Source organism: Physeter macrocephalus, chromosome 17, assembly GCF_002837175.3.
Source record: "Physeter macrocephalus isolate SW-GA chromosome 17, ASM283717v5, whole genome shotgun sequence".
In the NCBI taxonomy this organism is placed as follows: Eukaryota; Metazoa; Chordata; class Mammalia; order Artiodactyla; family Physeteridae; genus Physeter; species Physeter macrocephalus.
In genome coordinates this window covers 48616191-48637333 of record NC_041230.1, presented here as the reverse complement: position 1 = coordinate 48637333, position 21143 = coordinate 48616191, and the positions used below count along the sequence as shown (strand labels likewise).

General features: G+C 45.3%; 1 long non-coding RNA gene across 1 annotated transcript in view; it reads left to right on the top strand.

Annotated features, from left to right (window-relative positions):
* LOC129391453 (uncharacterized) overlaps nucleotides 1–21143 on the top strand; it is a 271417-nt gene that overhangs the window by 119902 nt on the left and 130372 nt on the right. The gene's annotated exons all lie outside the window — the stretch shown is intronic.

Below are 21143 nucleotides of genomic sequence, written 5' to 3'. Positions count from 1 at the left end.
TTGTCTCCCCTGTAAAATGAAGACGGTGCTACTGACTTTGGAAAATTGTTGGGAGGATTAAAAGATTTTCAAAAGATCAAGCACATAGCATAATATTTGGCAGTAAGCACTCACGGAGTGATAACGATTAATGTTGACTCCCGGGAACTGTTTGCTAAGGTCCCAAGATCGGGTGTAAGATGCCACTTGGAGTTTAAATGTAAAACAGGAGGGTAGCTGTTGCAAGTGGTGCTGGTGGGGTCAGCGGTGGTGTGGAGCAATGGTTCCGAGCACGGGCTTTGGAGCTGAAGGGGTCTGGGTTCCCAGGCCCCCCAGTTACTAACAGCAGGATCATCCACAGACTCTTTGAGGTGACCTCCTGTGTCCTTATTGGCAAATGGAGTTATACATGGTCTCTGCTTCCCCGGGCTGCTGGGAGAACCACCCAAGTTATGTGTGGATTGTTCAGAACAGTGCCTGCACTGTAGACAGACTCCCCTGCCCCAAACCCCCAGCCTAATGGGAAATAGTGACGGGCCGAGATTCCTGTTCCACCTCTGCCACATACTGACTTTGCGACTAAACAGGTTACTCAGCCTCCGCGCCTCAGCTTCCTCCTCTGTAAACGCGTATCATGGTAGTACTGGCACCGCTGGGGGGCAATCAGATGAGCCTAGCACTTTATTAGTCATCAGCATAAGATGTTGTGGTTTTCAGCTGCTGTGATTCCTTATCACCTGCAAACCCTCCCGTTGTTGGAGGAGTCAGGCCCCGGTTTCTTGCCAGACTGAATTCCCAAGCAGGGCATCTGCAGAGCTTGCCTGGCGTACAGCGAGCTGCCACTGGGAGATGCACTGTGTCCGTGACAGCTCCAATCAGCTCGGAACAAAAGAGCGCCAGGCAGTCCTGCCGACAGCCTTTGCTGGGGGATGTAGGGTTCTTCCAAAGGTCATGGGTAGCCTGCTTCTGTTGTTTTTTGTTGCTGTTGGAACAACCTGCTTTGTGCTCAGGCATGCGCATGCACACACAGACACGCCCCACGGTCACTGGCCTGTGCGGGTCCAGGTCTGCTCTGTGCTCCTTTGTACCCACAGAGTCGCCCTGAAGAACACAGGCACGACCTAAAGGAAGACATCTCCCTCCACACTCAAGAAGGGAGGGACCTTGTATCTTCTTGTTCAAGGGGTTGAGAGTAAAACCTATTGAAAAAACTATGAGCCCCTTATTAAGTGCTTGCTATTCACTGCATCATCCGTTCAGGGACCCGTGGATTCTTTTAGCAGACCTTTAATGAATTGTTTCTCCCTGCAAAGGGAGGAAGGTTCATCTGGTGGGACTCTGCAGGGGATGGGGATTTGGTTCTCTGTGGAGCTTTTGACCCAGGGGAGGAGACAGTCAGTACATGAGTGCTATGGGGGGCGGGAAGGAGAGTCAGGGGGACTGGAGGAAGCTGGAAAAAGAAGCCAGGCTGCAGGGGAGACAGATGGAAGGCTTCTACTGGTATGGCATAGAAGCTGCCTTAAAACCCTGTGTCTGATTTTAAAATGTCCATCATGTACAAGCTAGCACGTCCACTACTAAGGGTTTATCCTCCAGACCTGTATGGGAGACTGTTCGTCCAGCATAGATTTGAGAAACAAAAGACTGGAAACAACCAGGATGTTCATTAATAAGAGAATGGTAAATAAATGATTGTCTATTTAAACAATGGGATATTATGAACTTGTGAAAAAAAGAATAAAGTGGATCTCTATACGGTGACATGGAAAGATCTCAAAGCTCTTTTGTTGAGTGAAAAATACCGAAGGCGATATAATGAGTTTGGAATGTTCCCCTTGGTGGAAAGAAAATAGAGATGTACACACAGGCAAGAAATGAAATATGGTGAACAGTGCTTGCATCTGAAGACGGGGCCTGGATCCGGGAGTCTGATGGAGACTTAATTTCTTTGTTTGTGTTATTGTTATGTTTTCATTTTTTATAGTATGTGTACATTAATTTTTCAGTTGAAGAAAACAGAGCAGAAAAAGAAAACCTCCCCCTGCAATGAGACACAGAGAAGGCTGTTCAGGAGAGCAGGGTGCAGGCCGGGGGCTGGGACTAGGGGATCCTTTTACAGTCCTCCAGCCTGGAAGAGTCCTTCCAAATCCCTTCTCGAAGATTCTGTAGCTTGTCAAATCCTGCAGCTGGTAGAATCACCTCATTGCTAATTTCCCAATATCATTTTGCCCCACGGGGAATGTTGACAGGACTTCATTTGAGTGAAACTTGTACCTGTCTGTCTTGTTCCTGGAACTGAAGTGGTTTGGGGTAGAAGAAAGTGGATTTCCTAAAAGGGCCATATCAGTTGGAACCAAGAAGCATTTCTTCTTAAGATTCCCTCATCAGAAGAAATGAGCAATTCACGGTGTGGTTGTGTAAATAATAACCCTTAGTTGTGCTGCCGCTCTTGTGAGATGGGAACACTGGATTCGCTCTTCTGAATTGCTGGAAGAAGACTGAACTAAAATCAGGAGCCCTGGGCTTCGGGCCCAGCTGGGTCACCGGGCGTGCAGTTTGGGGTGCGTTACCTTCCCTCTCCAGCCTCAATTTCCTCAATTGTGAAAGGGATAGTTACTCCTCACCCCTGCTGGGACCCTTCAGTTCTGATAGCCCCTGGATTTATGAAACTTAATGAAAGAACAGAAAAAAGATGCAGGAGAAAATTCTTCCACCCTGTGGATACCAAACTGGTACTGCTGACACTTGCTGGCTGTATCTGCCTAAACCATTTTTGGCTTCAATATTAGGATAATTTAAAAAACAACAATAACACTGAGTTCAAACAGCTACTTTAGGTGTTCCGCCTCCTCACTGTTTTTGAAACTCCTCCCTGCCTCCAGCCTCCAGTGTATATGACCCACGTGGGTATACTTGCTCTAGAGACCCTGCCCCTAGTCCCCTGCCCATGTCAGATCTGATACTGGCCCCAAGTCCCGGAGACAAGCTTTAACCTCCTTTGGGATCCATGACCTCATTCTGCTTTTCCCACAATGCTCTCTGGCCCCTTTACCAGGCCTCCCAGGGGTTAGGATCTTCCAGTTCCAAAGCCAAAATGTTTTTTAGCTCCTGTTTCCTAACTATATATAATGTTACTTTAAAAGAGTGAGAAGGCAAGAAAGGAAGAAAAAAACGAAGGGAGGGAGAGAGGGAGGGAGGAAGGAAGGAAGGAAGGAAGGAAGGTGGGGGGAAGAAAGTATTTAAAATGCTTCATGAAGTCAGGGCTGGGGGTGGGTGGGGGAGTGGCAGGTCCTGTTCACTAGAATTCCTATAGAGTAATCAAGTCTTTTCATTCCAGAGGGTGTTAATGCCTGGGAATTAATATTAGATCTGATTTTGAAATAAGCCTAATGATGATGACGTTTGGAGGTATTTGTTTTTTTGCTGTATTTGCATAAAGCCTCTTAGCATTGCATATGGAAGCTGAAAATATGGGTTTTGCCTGTAAAATTCTTCTTGTCTTATATGGCAGAAAAGGTGATTGTTTACAGGGATCACAATTAGGAAAGTGAACTTAATGTTGTTTTAAATGTTGCTTTTGAAATTAAATGGCCTTCCTTGGGCTAGTCAGTGCTGGGAGAGCTTGGAAGCACGGACTGTCTAGAACCTCTGGGCCTTTCCTGGGAGGCTGACATTGGATGAGGTGCAGTGGTCAGCTCCGCATATGTGCATGTTTCACAGACATTTGTCTCTTTCTTCTGAACCGCAGCAACACCTCTGTATCTTCTGCATCCCCGGCATTACTCACAGGATGAATTTAGCAGGACACACACAAAATGGTGTTTTATCCTATATTTGTTACTTATTGCTTTGTAACAAATCACCCTAGGATACAGTGTCTTAAAATAACAAACATTGATTATCTCAGTTTCTGTAAGTCAGGAATTGGGGAGTGACTTAACTAGGTGGTCTGGCTCAGGATCTCTCTTGACCCTCATTTTCCTCTCTTCTTATTTGCACACAATTTTCTCTCTGCTTGCAGTGTTGATCCTCGGCCTTCCTTTATCAAGAGGCAGACTACTGTCCATCTTACAAAACCCTGATTAGATAACTCATCTTCTTTTATTTTTCCCCTTGTTCTCCCCAGAAATTGGCTTCTACCTCTAGGCTCTCATGCCATTTGGACGTTCCTCTATTAAAATGAGAGCCTATGAGTTTTTAATGTGTGTGTGCATGATGTCCAGACTTGAGGTGTCCAACATGGTAGCCACATGTGGCTATTTACATGTAAATTTAAGTTAATTAAAATGAAATAAAATAGGGACTTCCCTGGCGGTCCAGTGGTTAAGACTTCACCTTCCAATGCAGGGGGTATGGGTTTGATCCCTGGTTGGGGAGCTAAGATCCCACATGCCTCACGGCCAAAAAACCAAAACATAGAACAGAAGCAATATTGTAACAAATTCAATAAAGATTTAAAAAAATTAAATAAAATAATAAGTTCAGTTACCCAATCACACAAGCCATTTTCAAGGGCTTTCTAGTCACACATAGCTGGTGGCTACTGTATTGGATGTTGTGGGCAGAGAACCTCTCCATCCTCATAGAAAGTTCTACTGGACAGCATTACTCTAGAGTGTTAGGTCTTTCACATCTGGGGTCCTGTCCTCTTTATACAAAAAGCAAACTTTTCTAGTCTAATGCAGCAAGTACTTGGCCTGTTGACCTCTGTATTGCGTGGGTCTGACATAGTGTCTGGTTGAATAAATAAAATAGCAAAGTAGTTTCTGGAGGGTCTCAGAGACTTATCTGACATATACTGAGTTCCCATTCTATGTCAGAGACTGAATGTCTGGTCACTGGGACTAACTGAATGAAAAAGGGCTAATGTGGCAGTCAGTGTTAATTGACTGGCTCAATCTCTGATTACAACACCTGTCTTGAGTGTCACTTTCCAGCCAGAGGTGGCAACATGACACAGTGGCCATTGGGAAATGTGGATATAAGGCTGCTATGGAGTTCCAGGGAGTTCTTTTGCTTTCCTAATACTGGCGTTGTCACAATGATCTTTTATGCTAGTTGATAAGTTGTTACCCCCTTCATCCTTACTGAAGTACAGATATGACAGGTGGGGTCACAGAAGCCATTTTGTGTCCATGAGGTGATGAACAAACATGCTGACATGACAGAGCAAATGATAGAGAAAGTGAGGCATAATGTTGTGGAGTCTCTGCACAAGCCCCAGACCACATTTCTCCAGGTTTCTTATTTGTGTGAGGAAAAAGTAGATATCTGTTTTTGAAGATATAATGGTTGAGTTTTATATTAATTACTTGCAGCCAAATGCAATTCTAACTAACACAGATGGAATGAATAGAAATCCCAATCCCTCCTAATTAAAGGTAAGCAGGATTCTTCATCAAAGCTTAGTGCTTAGAACCTCCAGCCATGGGGAACACAGCAGCTGAAGGTAACATTTCTGACAAGATTGTCAAGTGAAGAACTGGAGACTGGGCTCCCTGGAGGCACTGGGACATTGTCCTCCCCAGGTTTGACCGGCGTGGTGTTCCACCTGGTTGCTCCACTCTCAAAGCCTTTCAGGTGCTTTCAGGGATGGCATCACTGGGGCTGTTACCTGAAGGGCACATCTGAACACCTGTACCCATGCTGACCGATGGGACCTGGGAAACACATCATCAACTGAGGGCCAGGCCAGCTCTGGACACTAGACAGTCCTCTCTAGTCCCAACCTGCTGCAGAGCATAGAGGTGATTAGAGAAGGTTCTGGAATGACTTTGGAGTCCTTCCTTTTGTACATTTCTTCTATTATACTTTTGATTTAAAGCAGGTCAGAGAAAGTACTTTATTCTGGCTAAATTCAGAGAGGTTTGTCAGTGAGTGAGAATTTCAAATATAACATTGCTTTGATCTCAACCAGATCTTCCCTGCATCCCATTTCACTGTGTCAATTAAGTATTTAATTACGTTGACAGAATGCCGTATAGTGTGCTTATCATCCAGGGGAATAAAAACACTTGTTGATACTGAATGCACAGGGCAAACTTTGCTGTAACTGTTGAACCCCGTTCTGAGCAATATACTCTTGTTCGGCCACTGGTTTGCAAGATGTCAAACCTTTAATTGGCCCATAACAGCAGAGTGACAGCAAGCTAGGTTTCAGTCAGCATACTCATGGTTTGTCAGTATTTTGAGCAATAAATTGCCAGCTAATAAATTTCCCGTAGCTTCCTCTGTAAATGCCAGCTAAAGGCCTAAACGTTCCGTGTAGATTTAATTACACATTTAGTGTTCCTATCATTTTGAATTAATTACATGCCAAACAGATTTATGTTCTATGTACTTAATAAACCTCAGTAAGTGCCCTTTTAGCAATCAATTGGTATTTAGGACCTGGTTTGTCTCTTAAAAATAATGGTTTATGTTGCTGGGTCTTGTTGTTCCTTACATATGTTTGGGTGTTGATAGAATTAGAGGCACCAGATGTTGATACTAAAATGAAAACAGAGTCACTGGTGGATAGTGGGGTTTGGGGGCGTGGGGTGAGGAAGGGGAATGAGCTCATACTTGGACGTCAAGGAGCTGAATCATCAACTTCATCAGCGGGTTTGGGTTTTGCCATTTGTCTCAGATCATGGTGTGGTGGGGAGCCGATGCTGACTTTGGGAGGAGAGATGAATTGCAGAAGAAGGGCAATGTCCTTGCCATTTCCAGGTGGTTGGTACCCTGATGGTCACTAGGGATTTTATGTGTTTATTTATTTTTTCTCAAGGTGCTGCTTCTTATTGTATTCTTTCTCAGGACAGGCTTATTTCCAAGCTCACTGGGAATCTCGATTGTGTTTATCGAGGATTTACTCAATGCTCAAGACTGTGTTAAATGTTTATGAGTCTTGTTTCCGTGATTTATGATGTCTGATTACAGTCCTCTGGGGTGGGGGAATAGCAGTGAGGGAACCCATTTGTGTCTAACAGATGAGGCAACTGAGGTCCAGAGAAGTGAAAATAACTGCCCAGGTAACAGTGAGTGAAAGATGGAGTGGGCATTCAGACTTGGGCAGAATACAAAGATGTCTGTTATTCCTAACTACATTTTTATTTCGAGTTGTTTTGTTTAGTTTTGTTTAACCTTCTCTCTTAGTCTGCTCAGGCTGCTCTAACAAATGACCATAGACTGGGTGGCTTAAACAATGGACACACACACAGTTCTGGAGGCTGCAAGTTCGAGATCAGGGTGCCAGTGTGGTTGGGTTCTGGTGAGAGCTCTCTTTCTGGCTTGCAAATGGCTTCCTTCCCACTATGTGCTCACATGGTTGGGGGGAGAGAGCAAGTTCTCTAGAGTCTGTTCTTATAAGGGCAGTAATCCCATTGTGAGGGCCCCACCCTCCTGACCTCCTCTAAACCCAATCATCTTCCAAAGGCTTCATTGCCAAGTTCCACCCCATTGGGGATTGTGGCTTCAACAGATGAACTTTGGGGAGACCTAGCTCCGTCCATAGCACCTTTGAAATGGCTGATGATAACTCAAACTGGGAGGAAAAACCAAGAATCAATGACCTCTGGAATCTCTCAGGTGTGCATGACATCTTGCTTCGGATTCAGGCAGGAGCATTTAAATATGTGCTGCAAAGCCCCCTCTCAGTGAGGAAGCAGCCACATTTCATAAGAGCCTTCAGGAGAAATCCTCCTTTAGAGCACAACTGGAAGAGGCAGGCTCTGCCCTCCGTACGTGAAGATAAAAGTCGATCGGCTGGGGAACGCAGAGGCAGGTCAGGGTGATGAGAAAAGGGCAGCAGTGAAATGAAAAAGCAGCTCCTGGGGGTGGGATTGGAATTCTACATAAAACAGAGTCACATAAGTCCTCCCTCTGCAGTGCCAACGTCTGATTTCCCTTGTTGTCAGAGGTCGGGGAGGCCGGTTTACAAGCACTGGATAAGGGATGCTGCGCGATCACTAAAGATGCTCTTTGCTGCTTTCTGTGAATGTAGTTCAGGCAGATTGTGCCCACCTGCCAGAAAATGCACGCAGCAGCAAGTCCTTTCTCTGACCACCTCCCACCCTCTCTGATGGCAAGTTGGAAATTGAACTATGTTCAATACAGGGAGAAACTTGCCATTTTTGCCTGCGTTCTCCCTTTATCTGGAAACGTCCCCAGGCCTGTGAAATTAAGCAGTAACATAGCAGGCGGCCGTCATTATTGCTAGATAATTGACTGCGTATCCTGAGTGAAACAAAGGTGGCTGCAGAATGGTAAAGTCAATTATCATTTATTAATGGCGGTTACAGAACACAGCAGAGCAATTTATAAATTGAATTTTTAAATTGAACAACTTTCCATTTATATTTTTAAAGGCAGGAGGCAGATATATGGAATAAAGCATATGACCTTTAGCTGGTGACACCATGTGCCTGTTTTGGGAGATTCTGTTTAAATAAATTATTAGGCCACTTTTATGATGGACCTTGTTCCTTTGGACAAAAACTGCTCAATGAGCTAATTCTCTCCAATCTGATTTGGATGAATGGATACAGTTAGTGTCTGTATGTGAGCCACAAAGTGTCCATACACATATGTGTGTCTTTACACATCAAAAGAGTCCACGTAGAAATACATGAAAAAGCCAGGGGGAAGGCCCGAGAAGTGTGCATGAACCTCATAAGACTTCTTCATTGCGAAGTGTGCCATTTTAACCTGTCCTGAAATGGAGAGAGAGAGATTGCTGAAAAATAAGGGAAAAGATCACTTCTATCAGAGCTGTGTTTTATCAGAGGATGGTTTAGGCTTCGCCGCCTTTTGAAGGCATTTTTATCTTTAATAAAAGGGTGTTTTAACTTGACACCACTGATTAGCTACAATTCCGTAATTTCTGGCAGGCTGAATGAGTTTCTTCCATTTTGGGGAATTGAAAAGCTCCCTTCTAACACTTAGAGTAAGGGGACTAGTGAGGTACCATCTGTGAGTTTAAAAACAGTTTGGCTCTTTCTACTCATGCTGTTGGCACACACCTCAACGGTGGTGTGAGATCTTATTTCTTTTGTGATTTCATAACTCACGAGACCCTCATTAATTTACATTCCGAGTCACACTTTCACCTACATGGTACCTCACGAACTGAGCCAGAAGTAAAGGTGACTTTCCGGGGGGCTTTTTCTGACATCCTTGTTTTGCTTGTGCAGTTTTGTTTTTAACCACCATGTGACTTAGCTAGTTCTCCTTAAACCTACCACGATGGACAGAACTGCTTGAAAGACACAAAGCTGGATGTCAGTGTCCCCTCTCCCCCTGTATGAGTAGTTATTCACCGCGATTTGTAGGCAGCACAAACCATTTTGCTATCTCGCCCCCTTCCCCAAACACCCTTTCTTTACCATAATGTTTGGGGCCCAGGAATGTTCATGCTTTATACAGATGTTGCCTCATGCATGATAAATACAAAGGGGGATTGCACAGCTGGAATTCCCCCAGACCCTCTGCTCAGCGGAAGATTCCCTCCTGTCAGCTCCTCCTCTCCACTGTGAAATCAACAACGAGCCCTACCCTCTCTGTGTTTCCATTAATTTCTCCTTTAGCACATCTGATTTCGATTGCAGGGTCTCTGGGTAGAGCCCTGATTAGCTTTTCTTTTGGAGTTGGTCCTCACATTGCTTACAAAATGAGTGCAAATCATGAAAATGATTCTAAACAAAATCCACTAGCTGGAAATAGTGTGGGGAAAGAATATTGCAGTGGGGTGATGCATATTTGAAAACTCGCTGAGTTGGAAGCCGTTTGCCAGAGATTCTGCATAAACAGTGGTGATTGTTGGGACTTATCTTCCTTGCAGTATTTCTGCTGAGAACTGTTAGGCAGGCCGTATCTGGAAAATTCTGTCTCTCTCCTTAAAAAAAAAAAAAAAAAAAAAAAAAAAGGGTGGTGGGGCAGAAAACTCATCATCTCTCCCAGGCATCCCACTTCTAACTTCCCAGCCCACTCAGCACTGACTTGGAATTTTTGGCCCCAATCAAAGCTTTTGTGCCTTTTTACATAACGGCTGGGCCCCTCTGTGGAGGGATGGGTTGAGTGACAATTTTCTGCATTGTGTCTGTGTTCCATGACTGGGCCAATAGTACATCCCTTAGAATAGGAAAAATAGCTTATGGGTGAGAACAAAACCATCATTTAAAATCCCCACACAGTTGCCCTCACCCGCTGCGGACGGGGCTGACATTTGGGAGCGCTGGTCTTTGGAAGAAGAACAGTGCTGAAAACGCACTCTGCCAGCATCACCGAGTCAAAGGGAAACAGATCCTCCTCCCTCCCCTGCGCTTCTCCGTTCCAGCCAAACTTCCTGCACCGGTTATAAATATTTAAAGCTACAGTCAACAAAGTTTAAACGGGGAAGTGAGGAAACCCAATCCTGTCTGCAATGCCTTCTGTGTCCGATGGCCTGCCTCTTCTGTCCTTCGGGGTAAGGTCAAGGGCGTGTGTCTCAGAAGGAACAAGTGCTCACCCTCAGGAAAGCCGTCAGCCCCAGCGAGTGGCACAGACCTTTCATCGTATGATTCTCACTCTGCTGAGTGTCTGATGTGGAACAGTTTGCTGGAAACAAAGATCCTGAAGCAGCTCACTATTTTAGACCCTTGCTCCGGATACCTTTAGCACAACAAGCTCATTAGGGGCACTCAGCCTCTGCCAAGCTCGGTTCTGGATTTGGGAAATGCAGAACTTAAAAGGTGCAAAGCCTCTCCTCCAAGAATTCACGTTAATAGTACAAGGTGTTTATATACAACACGGGCCATCGGGAGGTTGATCAAGAGTAATACAGAGACTGACTCATTCATTCAACCAACAGCTATAAGCCCCTACTATGTGCTAGGCAGTGGCCTACCTCTAAAGCATCAAGGATGAAGCAGGGATGAAAGTAGCGTGTGGAAAACTTAGGTGATCATAAGGCTTCACTTATGGGGCTACCTTTGTTGGATATTGAGGGGTGAATAGGAGTTTTCCAGGTAAAATAGTGGAGAAGGATTGGAGAGAGGACGTTCCTGGCAGAGAGAAGTCAAGGGCAAAGGCGTGAAAGTGCATGACTAAGGAATGGGCAGAAACCCCATGGGGGTTTCCCAGGTACATGGGTACGTCACGGGCAAGAACCTTGTAAACCAAGGTTTACACTTTGGGTCTTATTGTAGCTGGAGGCTCTGGTCCAGGGCTGTGTCACTCAGAGAGTGAGGTATGTTTTTAAAAACTGTTCCTCCCAGAGGCAATCCCTTTTTCTAATTCTCACAAATACCCTGTACATCATCCACTATGTTGTGAAAATGTTAAGCTCTGCTCCATCCCTAACCAAGAAGGCAGAACTCCTTGTTGTGTGGGAGAGAAGGAATTGCCTCCTGTCTTGCCTTTGCTCAGGAGCTGACTATACTCAGCTGACTGTCTAGGTAAGCAGTGCGAGGACCCTTCTGGCAGAGCGGATGCTGCCTGCAGCTTGCAGGAGCGAGGCCCAGGAATGAGGGTCACTAGGTCCTGCTCTGGATGCAGTTGCAAGTTAGTGAGTTGTAGGTGTCCTCTTGTTGGATAATATCGGTTAGGGGCAAATTTTATAGTCAGAGTGTAAACCCCAGCCCGGAGGTCAGTTTCTAGCTGAGTTGGGTGGCTCATGTCTGTCAGTGGAACTGTCTTGCTAATGGGATGACGATCCCAAGCCTTTATTTTATTTTATTTTATTTTTTTTGCGGTACGCGGGCCTCTCACTGTTGTGGCCTCTACCATTGCGGAGCACAGGCTCCGGACACACAGGCTCAGCGGCCATGGCTCACGGGCCTAGCCGCTCCGCGCCAAGCCTTAATTTTAAAAGACCCTTTGAATCAACTGCGGCGAAACTTTAGTTGAATAACATGAAGCGTGTTTTTATGAATAACGTGTGAAGTTGCATTTGAAAATAAATTCTGTTTTTGTTTTCTTCCCATGGTGAACAATCTCTAATTCTTCACTTGGTCTAAGCATATATAGTTTATAAAGCGTTCTCATATATTTACTCTTCATAAGAACTTCCTGACAATTGGGGCAGAGATTCTTTAGCCCATTACATGGGGGAGAAGACAAGATCAGAGAGATCCCGGGACTGATTCTGTGTCTGTGTTATTTCAGGTGGCTCACAGGGTCTGTAAGAGGCCCTCTAGGGATTGGAACCCTGATATCACATCCTAATGAGAGGGTTGATTGGACAGCCTGCCCAAAGGTTTTGGGGTCAAAAGGGCTTCGTTCTGCTGCTGAGGAGCTGTGGCTTCAAGGGGCACGTTTGTTTGTAGAGGCAAGTGTGTAACTCGGGGCCCAGAAGCTCTGAGACGGCCCTGTGATTGTTCCTTCGATAAGACACCCTGCTGTCTTCTGTCCTTCTGTCCACGACAGCATGGCTTTGGTGGGGGGGGGTCAGTGCCCTGCTCAACAATGGTCCCATAGCAGTGAGGGACTCACACATGCTCGGACTCTCTGAAGTAACCAACTGGGGACCCTGCCCTTCTAAGGTGATCAAATGGCAGAGCTGAGTTCATCGCTGTGATTTAGTTTTCTCTCTGAAGTCACCTGTAGTGGCTGTGTGGCCTGAAAGAGGCTCCTTAAGACTTTGGAAGTGGGCTTTTCTGATTCATCTCAAACATCAGTACCTCCCTCCACCCACGCAGGGAGAAGTGCTGTGAAACAGTTCTTTCTCTTCTTAATCACATTTACCTGTGACTTTTTTTGGAGCCTTCCCTATAGGTTGCCTTATTTTTTTGCCCTCACCCAATGTTTCTCTCTTCCCTGTTTACCGTTCAGAAACGCCATGCTCTAGTGCACGCTCTGGGCTGAGGATGGCTCAGCTGCATTTGGAATCCTAAGAAGCCTGAGGCATCTACAGTTGCAGTCGGTCTTGCAGTATTTGTGACACCCAGAGATGAGTCCCTACACTTGTTCATTCCATTTTCCACAAGGCCTGTCACTTTTGTGCCTGTGTTCATAGTGGAGGAGGGGCAAGCAGAGCTGGGCATTCCCTCTCTTCTGAGACAGTGTTGAAAGTCACTGTCTATGAGGCCTCCATTAATCTGGAGTAAATCTCTCTCTCTGCCCCCCTCTCACCTCTATCCACACAGATATATAATAGTTGCTAGTATGATACAACTTTCCGGAAGCTGTTGCAGGGTTGGGTCACCTACGGATTCCCATTACCAGTTTGGACCTACGTGGGAATGGTTTTAGTAGTTAGTGAGGAGACCTTAACCCACTCGGTGGTACATTTCTGTAGGAAGGTAGCTCCAAAGGAAAATCATTTCCCTCTATGCAGGAATCATGAACCCCCAGCCTCTCCTGGGTGTGTTCCGCCAGAATGGAAATTGCTCCCTGACCCTCTGCGAGGCAAAGGCACCTGGGTGTGGGAGGACGAGGTGGGCTGAGGAGTCCATGCCTTTAGAACAGTTTTATGAAAAACAAGATGTGGTTCCCGAGATGAGAGCCTCTCTAAAGTGACTAACTTATTTACAGAGTAAAATGAGCGATTCTGCACCAGAGCATGTGGATGGAGCTCATATTCTGGGACTGAGGCCCATTTACTAGACACCATGCTTCACTGGGCCACGGTCACTGCTAACCACAGACTTAGTGCCTGGGGAAAATAAGTAGACTGTCTTTAGAGTTGTCTTTTATTTTGTTTCTTTAAAAAAGATTGCCTGAGTCATGGGCAAATTAGGAAGACAGTATAGCTTAGCGAACTCTGGCGTGAGAGTAACCGGGTTTAAATCCTGGTTTTGCCTGTACTAGTTGCATGACCTTGGGCATGTGATTTAATCTCTCATGCCTCAGTTTCCTCTTCCTGCAAAGTGGGAATAGCAACATCACCTCCTTGTGATAGGCTGAAAAATGGCCCCCCAAAGATATCCATCTCCTAATCCCCGGAACCTGCAAATGTTGGTTTATTTGGAAAAAGAGACTTTGCAGATGTGATTAGTGAAGGATCTTGAGATGGGAAGATTATCCTGGATAATCTGGGTGGGCCCTTAATGCCGTTACAAGGGTCCTTATAAGAGTGAGGCAGAGGGAAATTTCACAGACCCACAGAGGAGAAGGGAATGTGAAGATAGAAATGGAATAGAGAGGGTCTTGAATATACCGGCCTTGGAAATTGGAGTGATGTGGCCACAGTAGCCACCAGGGGCTGAAAGAAGTCCCTGGAGCCTCCAGAAGGAACCAGCACTGCTGACACCTTGATTTTAGTCAGTGAGACCGATTTTGGACTTCTGGCTTCCAGAGCTGTCAGAGAATATGTTTCTGCTGCTTGAAGAGATTTGTGGTGATTTGTTACAGCAGCCACATGAAACTAATACACACCTTCATGCTGTCATCGAGAGGGCTGAATAAGGTAATGCATATGAAACATTTGGCATAGTCATGGTGTGACATAGTAAACCCTCAATAAGTATGTGCGTTGATTATTGTTTTATTTTGAAGCTGGGAGGAAGATTTGCAGAGGGTAAGGAGAACTGGTTGAGGGGGTCAAAAATGGGGTGGGGGGCGTGTCAGGTCCTGGCTGGGTCACTGTCACTTGCAAGCCAAGCTTCTGTTTCTCTCCTTTGGCAAAAGGAGGCCACCAAGTCCTCCCCCGAGTTATGGATCAAATGAGTTAATGAACGTGAAACTGCTTTGCACGTCACCCACGTAAATTGTTAAGCTGTGGTTACAAAGCCCGGGACCAAACTGAAGCAACAGTGGCAGAGGGCTGCGGAGAGCTTTGTCCCTTTGGCTCTGTGAGGTGAGGTCATCTCTTTCAGCTTTTGTTCCTGCCTTTCTGAGCTCATTTGCTGGTTTTCCCCCTAATCCCGGCCCCTTCAGCCCCGAATGGAGCTTCAGATGACAAAGCTCCAAAAGTTCCAGCCAGCCGTGAGCCACCCCTGGGGCATATTTCTTCTCGTTTCCATTTTTAAGAGGCACAAACAAAAATAAAAACAAAACCCAAAATACACTAATCTTAAAAATGATTTGCAGTGCCCACCAAAGAGATAAGGTCAATGGATTCCAATTCCACTTCGCTGAGGTTTGAGATGTTTTCAGTCTGTTTTTCAGGCCCGAGACCCATGAGACCCAGCATCGGGTGTCAACTTAGATGGGAACAAGTCAACCTTTGTCAAATGCTTGAAAGCGGTGAATTCATCTGTAAAGATACCCAGCCTCCCAGGAAATGTGCTGTTTTAGCCTGAGTAGGCAAAGGACAGCACACAGGATGAAAACAAGCCATTTCTGCCCATGACTTGCTTCGTCTTTTACTGGTACTTCCAGTAAAATCTTCACACTTCCTAAGATGGTCAAAGGTGTGTGTTGTAAAGGCAGCCCTTTGTTGAAAGACTTGGCAACTTCCTCCATTTCACTGATTCAAATCTGCTCACCTACTGGAAAAGAAAGGACCCCATTCACATGCATTCATCTTTAACAAATATATAATGAAACCCACAATGTTCTAGGCAGGGTGCTAGGCACTGGGGGAATGCTGCTGACCACAATGCACGTGGATTAGCTGGAGCTGAGAGGGGATGATGTTAGCCAAACAGTGACACGACATTGATAAACTGCAGCAGTGGCACAATAGGGGCACCTAGTGCTAAGAGGGTCTCCAACGGAGATTTCTCCCAGCAGAGAGATCCTGAGTTCAATTCAGGAGACGTCCAGGGATCAGCTGCACCAGAAGCAAGGGGAACACACTAGATACGGAGAGAATGATGTGTGCAGAGGCCCCAAAGTGGGAACAAAACATGACGTGGAGGAGGAACCAGGTGGAAGCTGGCGTGGTGGAAAGCAGAGGAAGGAGAAGAGTTTGGGGTGAGGCTGCAGGAGTAGGAGGGGCCGAAGTGGAGGTCCTGTTGGCCGTGCTGGGGGGTACACTATGTGGGGAAGAGAGATTCACCTTGGTCCCACTCCCCTAGAGGTGCATCAGTGTGGGCCTTCACCGTGGGCCGCCCAGGCCTGTCCAGCTCTACGCTGATCTCGGCAGAGCCAGCGCCATTAGCAAGAACCTCAAAAGCAGGCGCTCTGTAGCTCCTCGGAGCCTGGACCTCAGAGCCCGGAGAGCGTACCTTCCAAGCTTGTTTTGGGTCTCCTCCTGTCCTTGTTCTTGCATAAGGGGTTCTGCCTCCATTTCCCTGCAGGTCTAGGTCTCTACGCTGAACTCAGCAAGTCTTGCTGCTTCAATACAGCTCTCTGTAGTTTGTTCATTCACTCAACAAATATTTAGTATTTGTAAGGTGCCAGGCATGGGGCTAGGCCCTGGGATGCAGAGCTGAGGGAAAGAAGGCCTGCTCCCTACTCTACAGAAGCTTCAAGTTTCGTGTGAGGGAAGGGGAATAGCTTGGACCCTCCACAGTCAGACATCAGTTTCCCATTTGCCCATTGTCCACGCTTCCCCCGGTCACCCTGCATGGCTTGCCCACCAGCCTCCTGTCCTTATGACGGGGGCTTGGAGAAGGGCCAGAGTCTGGACCGTTTGCCACGGACTGCATTGACTCCTTATACGGAGCAGGGCTCGCTCCCGGTTCAGCCCCAGCTCCGTCCTCTTGGGGCTTGGCTGCCGAGCCGCAGCTTCAGACAGAAGAGTCACCTTCCGGAGATCCACCTCGCTGCGCTGTGGCTCCAGGCGCCCAGAAGGGCCGTCTTCCTTGCTATTTCCCCACCGGCACAAGTCTTCTGAAGGCAGCGTAAGCACCCTCCAACAGCGGCGCGTTCCCACCTGCCAGCAGTTAATGAACTGTTGTCGGGGACGGTTAATGCCCTGTGAAATCAGTCATTAATTGTAGAAACAACTGATTTCAGAGAGATCGCGGCAATTATGAGCCGTTTATGATGGCAGAGGCATAACAAAGCACACGGCCGTGCTGCCCATTTGTCATGAGGGAAAGAGTCTGCAACCTGACTTTGAAGTTGCCTTCTAATGGGAGTGGTCACGCACTGGCGAGCTCCCTGCAAACCACCACTCTCTTAAAGGCCCGGCTTTGGCTGCAAAACCTGCAGAAAGCTAGTAACTGTGCTCCTTGGGAATCAAAAAGGTACACCTGCAATGGGCCGGCTGAAGGAGGCAGCATCGGATAATGGATACAGCTGCTCTCGGGCTGTGGCCCTTCCTGAGCCGGTGGCCTCTGAACTGCGGTCCCAGAACTATGAAGGAGCAGTGCAGCTTTTCCCGGTGGCCTCTGGGCTGGCTTCTGAGAGCGATGACTCCGAGACTTATTCTTCATCTGTATTGTTTCTGGGGAGAATTTAAGATAAGCTGACCCCTTTGTTGGTAGTGCATCCAAAACATGATCATTCATTTGTTCTTTTCATAATGCAAGTTCCCCTCCTGGCAGTCAGAAACCAGTCACATTAATAGGAACATTCACCGTCTTTCTCTGAGCTGTCCCTGGCAACACGGCTACGATGTTCAGCTTTCTGCATTCAAGTCTCCCAGCTATTTCTAGAGCCCCAGAGAATGTCTGTGTAAACTCTTGAAGAGGTTCTTAGAGACCTCTGTCCTCTTGCTCTGGGCAGATGACACCTGGGGGCGTCTCCCCTTGTCACTGGCTCTGCATTCTCACAGGCATTGGGCTTGCATCAGATCCTACCCCCTAATCCCCTAATATCCAGGAGGAATGGCGACCATAAAAGTTTCCTGAAGCAGAATAGCAGGACCATTCATTTTTTCTACAAAGATCAGCTAGATCAGGATTGGGTAAGGATGTCTGTGTGTGCTCATAGCCAGGTGGTTTATGATACGGAAATATTGGAATTGCCCTGTATGATCAACAACATAGGCTTAGCAAGATACACTTTGGTATTCCAATAAGCTGGAATCCTATGCAACATTTAATACGATTATTAAAATCTATGCTTCCTGACATGGGAAAAATACCCATGGCCTATTACTGAGTAGAAAAAGCAGGAAACCAACTATGCCCGATACTGTTTTAACGGAAAATGTGCACACATGTGGGTATGTGGGAATGTGAAAGTGATGGTCTTTCCTCATACCTCGCAACATGTTACAGTGCTTATTCTGGGAGATTGAAGGTGACTTTGAATTCCCTCCTTATGCTTTCAGATAGTGTCTGAATTTATTGTGACAAGCATGTCTTGATTTTATAAGAAAAGTAGCATTTTTTTACGTTTATTGAAAGCTGCCATATTTTATTTACTGTAATAAATTTATGTCTTATCAGGATTTTGTAAAGCTTTTTATATTACTTGCCCTTATTGGCCAAATTAAGACACAATACTATTAGAAAAAATTTTTAAAATTTAGAAAATAACATCTCCAAAGAATTTGAAAGATTAAGTTGTAAAAGTTGAAAAATAAATGGTTTCCCTATTTTATGGGTTATATTATAAATGGAAACCAAATATCAGCTGGGCAGCATCAGAGAAAGTAGACTTGGCTGGGAGTGAGGGATGGGGGACGCAGGCAATGCTGACTTGAGGCAAAGATACAGTTGGGGAGTTGGGTAACAATAGGCAAATAGAAACAATATTTCTGTTGTTTGGGGGGGCGGTTGTAGATGACGTATAAGAGTCTGTTGTGACCACAGAAGTGATTCTTGGGCAAACAAGCCCGGGAATTTGTGAAATGACTGAAATTTTCACTCTGCCTTTAAATTTAGACTTTTCTTGAATTTGTGCATAATTCCATATTCAGCCATGCCTTTTCCTGATAATCTTCTGTCCTGTCTCTAAACGTTGGGTATCTGCTTGGCCCCCTAGCTGAGAAGTGGCTGTGCACATAGCCAAGGAAACAACTGTCATTCCCATGTCTCCTTAAATGAGGTCTTCTTCTCGTTAAACATCATTGCAGGCAAACTTTATTTTAAAATACTGCAGCACAGCTGGAATTTCAGCCAGTGGTGTTTTTGAATTCCAATGCAAGAAGTGATTTCTTTAATGATATTTGATGCAAAGTGCAAAGCCTGAAATCTGAAATCAATATTGTGAATCCAGGTTTTAGCTAAGTTATGAAGGGGCTGGAAGGAGAGAGCAGGAATTTTTTCAAGCAAATTAAATAAAATTAGATATTTAAAAAGTTATCTCTGGGGCTTAATATAAACAACAGGAACAAACATACGTTTAAAAGTGGCTTTAGAAGCATGGTCAGTGGAGAATTCCTTAAAAAATTCCACAGCATCATAAGCATAAATGTCATTTTATTAATGATTGAACAAAAATAGTATTTATTCCACAAATCCTATTTTTTTTTCTACTAAAAAAAAATCCTGTGTCTTATCAGAAGTTCTCTAGCTTTGGGACGATATTTCATAAATAAAGCAAAAACGTGAAATAAATGCAAGACACATTCTGATTGGAAGCTAATAAAAATGTTGCAAGACGCAGGTCAAAAATAAAAAACCAAGGAATTCTCCAAATTATCTCTTTACAATGTATCCCTTTACCAATGATGAAGACAGTGTGTTCTTTATTATCTGCACTAAGGCAGCTTTAAAATAACTTCCTTCATTGTTTCATAGATCTATATTTTTGTCTCTCTAGCAAGATTTCGGGCTATTGAAGGCAAGGACCATTTTCTCTGTTTCCCTGATATTTCCCACTACTTGGGTTGTCAGGAGAGTTGGGGACGTGTCAGGTGCTTCACAATTATTTATTCACTGGGCAAGAAAGAATTTGAATCAGAAAAGAATAGGTTTCATTTTTCACATGACTTACAACTCCAGTTGATTGTTAATAGCTCCTTGGAGTCCTGAGTTAAGAAAGATTCTGAGGATCAGTTGGCGCCACGTAAAGAATATCGTGGTTGATGGAGGTAAAGTCTGTGGGGGGTACTAAAGCAGTGGTACCTGTGCTGTGTTCAGTCCCTGTCCCTGAATTAACCAACCCCAGAGCCGCCACACCTTTGGAGTCTGTTAGGTGAGAAAAACACTTCTCATTATTTAGGCCACTTTTAATCAATTTTTCTTACACATCGCTAAAAGCATCCCATATGATACAATCTCCTATTCACCAAACCCAAAACTTCAACAGAAACTTTTTTTGACTCATAAATTATGATTTTTTTCCCCACTAGGGAATTAATATGTTTTATTGAAACACCACATGAGATATAAGGTTGCAAAAGTTCTCAAATATTGATTCTCCTACTTACTAGTTGAGCGACTTCTGCTTAGGTTTTCTTAAAGTGCTCCAAGCCTCTGTTTTCTAATTTGTAAAAACGGGACAGCGTATATCTTCACAGAATTATTCTGAGAATTAAATAAGATAATTCAAGCAAGTAAACACACATAACATATAGCAGGTGTACCACTCAGCCGAGTTTCTTGCTTTTCTGACCTCCTTGAGGAAGTTTAAGCTCAACCACTTTATAAAAACATCCACTTTACTTCATTGCTGGAGTTCGGCCCCAGCATCTCTTCACAGAGAGCTCTGGCAGCTCTGGAGGGAGGGAGCGGAGCTTTGGACTGATTGATTTCTTCACACTCGTGCGGCAGTTCTGGCATCACATCCCCCCAGCTCTGGTGCAGCTGGAAGGCAATCTAATCAGGAAAAGAAATTCAATGCAAACTAATATACAATTTGGAAACCTTCTGAGAGTCGGTGCATTTTACACTTTGGAAGATTTTTGCTCTTATTTTATTACTGGGGCTCCTGATAAATTAAAGAGAGATGAGCTGTTCCTCGGCCAAAGAAACCCTTACATTTAAATTAAAGTTTAAACCTTTTCTGCGGTTCCTCTGTCAGAGTCATAGGACTGTGTCAAAAGGGACTTGAGCTATGTGACAGTGTTTTATATTTTTATTTATTTTTTTCTTGGTCAAAAATGTCTGATTTTTTTTCCTGCGATTTTGTGGTTTGTCACTAGAATGTTGTTCTCTAATATAAACGAAGTGGCTGAATCTGTAGGGAGAATGACTTAACATTTAAGAACTGATTCAACACCCAATACCTTCCAAAATAGTTAAGAGAATGGGTTTAAAGTCCAGACATGGGCTTCCCTGGTGGCGCAGTGGTTGCGCGTCCGCCTGCCGATGCAGGGGAACCGGGTTCGCGCCCCGGTCTGGGAAGATTCCCACATGCCGCGGAGCGGCTGGGCCCGTGAGCCACGGCCGCTGGGCCTGCGCGTCCGGAGCCTGTGCTCCGCAACGGGAGAGGCCACAACAGTGAGAGGCCCGCGTACCGCAAAAAAAAAAAAAAAAAAA